The sequence below is a fragment of the Panthera uncia genome, chromosome D1 (assembly GCF_023721935.1).
Source record: "Panthera uncia isolate 11264 chromosome D1, Puncia_PCG_1.0, whole genome shotgun sequence".
Lineage (NCBI taxonomy): Eukaryota > Metazoa > Chordata > Mammalia > Carnivora > Felidae > Panthera > Panthera uncia.
Window position 1 is genome coordinate 86433230 of NC_064808.1, and position 5622 is coordinate 86438851.

Below are 5622 nucleotides of genomic sequence, written 5' to 3' on the forward strand. Positions count from 1 at the left end.
GGCCCGCAGGAACCGCTGGGCTCCTCTGTCTGTGCGCCCGGAGGCCCGCAGGAACCGCTGGGCTCCTCTGTCTGTGCGCCCTGCCGCTTTCCTCTCTGCCGCCTCTCTCTGGCTCTCTTCGTCCCACTCCCCCTTCCTCTCTCTTTTCCCGTCTTTTAATTTGATTTCCGTTTTCTTATCAATATTTCAACTGCTGTCTGATGAATTGTTCTAATAGACAGCCACCCGTGTGTGCCCCTAGCTGCTTTTCCAGAAACCTCCCGGTGTTGCTAGGAAATGTCAAGGAACACTAGAAACCACACACATATCGCAGACGTAAAGCCAAGAGGAGACGTGGGGACCCAGGCCTCCTTTCATTTGATTATTTACTTTTTAAATGATCGCTATGCAAATAATTATTCCTAGGACTTACATAGTATGAATGAGGTCCTCTTTGATTTTTCAAGCCCTGAAGTTTGGCTTACTTAAAGGTTACCTTTCCCTTTATGTGGACCTCCCCTGAATACATCTTTTTCTGATCCACATTTTCCAGGCAGCATCTATAAGAGCAAGGTGATTTGCAAATGTCAGGGAAACAACCCTATTATGGAGTTTTAATTTCAAAACCACAACATTTAACAACACCCTCTCTAAGGAGGCATTTCAGGGTCCTCGAATTTGTGTTGTGTTTTTCTTTTCTTTCTTTCTTTTTTTTTTAAAATTTTGGAATGTTGCTCATTTCTTCACTCTAAGACGTGGCCTTGAATGGGGCTCCGATTGCCGAGTCTGTGCTCACATTCACTCTCTTTTAGTTGCCCAATCCAGGGCCATTCTCCACAAAACAGCCCGGCCTCGGCCTCGGCCTCGAGAGGAGTTGCCAGTGTTGCTGCTCCCTCCCTGGCGGGTGGTTTTCACACCCTGGAGCTGCTTCTGAGTCTCCAGTAACCAGGAGCTTCAGCACCAGCTCCCCCCCCCCCCCAGAACGCTTGGCAAAGACCAGAGCAGATGAACTTGGGAGGGAGAAGCAGGAGGGGTGGTGACAGGTAAAGGTAGAGAGTGTGTCAGTTTGTAAGAGCAAAACCACAGCTTTGTGTACCTCCGAGAATTAGCCTCAGTTGCTCAAGCTTTGTTCTTTCTCTGGTGCCTAGACCCCTGACTGTTTTGGTTCTGGACACTGAGAGAATTAATTCAGTACCTGTTCCCTTTTCTCTGCCTCCCCACTCCCTACCCCTCAACTGGCTCTGGAAATTTCTGACCAAGAGCAATTGCTAGGATTCCATTTCTGGAGAAAGCACACTTATCACCCAGATCTCCCCATGTGGGGGGTATGAAGACTGGCGGCAGGGTTATTCATTATTTCCTTCTCAACAATATCCCGATTTTTCTCTCCGTCCTTCCCCCAAAGCTCAACATATTGAAACATTTTGCTGCTTACTAGGAGCAGCCAGGAGAGCTATGAGGTGAAAGGCCAGCCTGGGACCGTGACTGGGGCTGCCTGGGCTGGGGGCTGATGGCCAGGCTGCCCCCTCCCAGCACATTCCTGACCATTGCTTAGGAAAACAAGACAGGCTTGCGGAGGGGAGGGGACTGAAGTACAAGAACCAGTGCCCCCAGAATTTTGTTCCTGGGATTCTTGGAGAGATCCTCTTGCCTCCCAAAGGGAGCAAACACTATTCCAAGCAACCACAAATAAAACAGAAGGTGCTCCTGCATCCTGTACCGATGTCATGCATTTTAAACAGAGGTTCTTTTCAGGCAAGTTGGAAATTTGAAAATGAGGGCTTCAGCTATATTAGAGGAGGTGAGCACTAAACAAATTGTCTAATTAATACCTCACCATCCAGATTAAGTTTCTCCAGCCTTGGTCTTTTGTCATTTTCTTTTCACCTCCCTAGTCTCCTTTCTTTTCTTGGAGGGGACTTGTAAGAGATCACTTGAGTACTTTCTCCAGATTTCACAGTTGTTATCACAGATTTTAAATTCTTCCTTCTTTATGTGTCACAGGTGCTATCACGTCCTTATTTGTAGACCTATATATCTGAGGTTTGCCTCCTTCACTGGATTGTAAACTTCCTGAAGGCAAGCATTGAGTTTGTTTTGTTCATTGCAGGATACCAGTGTCCACTGAAATCGACAGACAGAGAAGTGGGGCAATTACTTAACCACATGTCTTCTTTCTGAACAATAAGGGGGGGGGGGAAGGAAACATACAAAACAAAACCATCCTGTTGTTATTAAGGGCAAACTGACAGGGACAGTTCCCTTGAGTATACTAATTCATTTTCTGCTTTGCAGGGTTGCATGAAATCAGTGCTCATGTGTTGGCTTCCTTTTTACATACATGGTTTAACCAGGAATCCTGAGATCATCCCTCTGCCCAAGTACCATGGGTATGGTCAGCTGATGGGGGTGTCCTCCCCTAGTTTGGTACCCAACTCTTCAGGTTGTGTGTGTGGACACACACACTCAGGTGTGTGTCCTATTTCTTCCTCTTCCTATAATTTTAAGAGCCAGAATGAGCATTCACTCCAAGGATCATGCATATAATAAAATCTTGGTGGTCCTGGGAAAAAAAGATGAGCTGATCTGGATTCCCTTCCAACTGGGGTTTCAGAGCTGGACATAGACCTGGAAGCCTGCCATGTTTGTGTACGTGAGGGGGTAGGGTGGGTTAAGGATGCCGAATGGGAGAAGTGCCTGCAGCCCCAACCACCCGTCTGGGAATAGGGAGGTGGGGTACGATTAGAACCCTGGCTATCTCATCCTCTGGGAAGATACAGCCAACTCCCTTTGTCACCTGGAGCCTTCAATTTGACAGAAGAAAATTGCTGAAATTGGTAACAGCTGCCATAAGGAGGAGCCTAAGAGAGGAGAGAATGAAGGGAAAGGGGCAGGAAGACTCATTAAAGCCAGCTTATCCCTCTAACTGCTTCCAAAGGGAAAGGGTTGTGGGGGGGGGGGTGGTTTGCTCCATAGTTATTGCTGCCTCACCAGCTCATACCAGGCTGCTTCCTTGGGTCATAGAGTTGTAATCCAGAGCCTGGTCATTAGCAAGTGACCCTGGTACAGAGTTTAGGAGGGTGGGAGATTGGAATCCAAGAAACGCTCCCAGCAGGGGAAGGGGGGGCACTTTATCTGGGTGGTGCCACCATGGGTTCTATGACAATTAGGACTCAGCTTCCTTATTTGGCTAATGAGAGAGCTACCATTAGATCATCATGAGATGCCTTCCGATTAGAGTATGCCGTAATTCTGTGAGAGTGTTTAACCTGGGAAAGGATGTGAATCAAAGGCAAATTAATGGTCTAGGGTTAGACAGAAACTTTGGGTTCCAGTTTTAGCTCTGCTCCTGATGAGTAGTGTTATGAACTGAATTGTGTCCCCCCTGAAATTTATACTCAAAAGCCCTTACCACCAGTAATTCAGACTATGAATGCATTTGGAGATAGAGCCTCTAAAGAGGTAAATAAGGTAAAATGGATGGACCCTAACCCGATAGGACTGGGGTCCTTATAAAGAGATTGGTACACAGAAATGTGGAACACAGAAGAAAGACCATGTGTGGGCACAGTGAGAAAGCCACCAATGGCAAACCGAGGAGAGAAACTTCAGGAGAGAACACACCTGCTGGCACCTTGATCTTGGACTTCCAATCTCCAGAACAGTGAGGAAATAGATTTCTGTTGTTTAAGGCACTAATACTTTGGTATTTTATTATGGCAGCCCTAGAGAACTAGGTATTTTGCCATGATTTGGTTTTTCCAAGCAAGTAAAAGAATTGACAGGGTTGCCACACTTTACTCAACTCTTCTGGAACCCATTGTGATGATAAATATCTATTTATTGCATATCCACAATGTTTCTGACCATGTGTAGCCTTGTGTGTAAAGCAATATTCTGGTCTTTGTGGTTCTTTCCACCTCCCCTCCCCACCCCCCAAAATGGCTTAAACCTCATTGAGTTTCAATGTCCTCTATATTTTCTATTCCTTTCGCTCTTAATGACGGGAAGGAAGGAAGTTGCTTCCTGCTCCTCTAGCAAGCAATTTCAGATTTTAAAGGGTAGCCAACGAGATGTCACGCTCCTTATCTCTCATTATTTGTGTCCTCTTATAGCCCTTGCCAGGCTGCAAACCTAGACTGAGCTCCTGGAAATTACAAGGAGAAAGAAGTGGGAAATCTGCTCAGGGAGATAAGTCCAGGAAATGGAGGCAGTGAGTAGAACGGGGTCCCCTAAGAAGAGCTGGCTGACGGGGGCACTTTGGATTTTGAGATGTGTGTGAGCTGGTCAGGCCTTTGATTCCTATCATATACCAACACACACACGCACACATACACGCTGCCATTCACACGTACTCTCAGTGTAAAAGGGGATTTTGGAATGGGGGAACATGGGGTGCAAAACAAAGAGCATTCAGAGCAAGGACGGAGAACCAATGGATTGAGAGATCAGTGATCCGAATGGGTGCAAGAGGAAGGACTTCTCCCAGGCTGACAGATTCATCCCTCACCTCTAGCTGCAGATTAGACTTATATAAAGCTTCCCAGGACTGCAGATGAAGAGATGAGGTCACTGGAGAATGGATGAGACCAAGCATTAAAGCAAAGAGGAGCCCTAAGACCAAAGACTTTTATATACATTATATTCTTTCCCTCTGGTCCCTTAGCAAGTTTCTCTCCTCCTTAAGTTATCTCTTCATGAATGTCAATTAGTTAATTTGATTTTATTAGCTAACCCTGAGCCCTGCTCTAGCTTAAATTTTTATAATTCTAAAGAGCTTATTCCTAGTCTCATCTATGGTTATACGTATTTTGTAGGTTATTGGGAGACATTCTTTCTCCTGTTCCTGTTGAAAAAACTGTGGTATTCATCCTTCATAATAACTCTAGTAAGGTTTCCGTGTGGCTTCAGTGTCTTCTGATTGAATGGAATAATTCATTCATTCATTTTCAGGGGAAGGGTCATGAGAAGGACCTGAGTGATATCACTGAGAAGGCAAAGGTTTGCAAGGACTGTATTATCTTTGCTCTGTCGACTTGGACTTAACCCTAAAAAAAGAGGAAAGAGAACAGAATTAATGAAAGCTTCAAGTTCGGGGTCATGTGTAGAAGGAGTCACTACCACAGTTTAAGGAGAATGAATCGGTGACTTTAAAGGCTTCCAGGCATAATTGGATGGAGTGGGACAGTCAGTGTGTCCTCTGCAACTCTGAAGTGGACGATGATTGTCTTAGCTGAAAACGAAACAAACCCTTTGGGACGCTGTTGAGAAAAATGCCAAAGAAGAAAAAGTGTGCCCACTCTGGCCACCGAAGACACTAGAGCAATGCTGTCTGAAATACAGATGCCATTTTCATTCTTCTCTTCTTGCCTTCAGAACCCCAATTTACAGAAGAAAAAAGAAAAAAAAAACCTTAGACAAAAGTCGAGAAGGGCCAATACTAGTTACTTTTGGCACAAAGGTCTTGCGGTATGTTTTTTAATGGAGGGGGTGGGAGTGGGGTGAGGTGTGGGAGGTATTTGAGTGAGGAGAGAGATCAATAATATCTCTGATACTAATGTCTAAGGATAATCGTTTGAGAATTGAGATGCTTTTGACCAAGTACTTCCAACCTCTAGACGGAAAAGACGCTGTGTAAATACT

General features: G+C 45.3%; 1 long non-coding RNA gene across 2 annotated transcripts in view; it reads left to right on the top strand.

Annotated features, from left to right (window-relative positions):
• The window catches only part of LOC125939010 (uncharacterized), a 15751-nt gene extending 10338 nt beyond the window's left edge, over positions 1-5413 (top strand). For both annotated transcript variants that reach the window (XR_007462900.1, XR_007462894.1), the window contains 2 exons: positions 2275-2449; positions 4933-5413. This is a non-coding gene — a long non-coding RNA (uncharacterized LOC125939010). The remainder of the gene's footprint in view (positions 1-2274; positions 2450-4932) is intronic.
• The last annotated feature ends 209 nt before the right edge of the window (positions 5414-5622 follow it).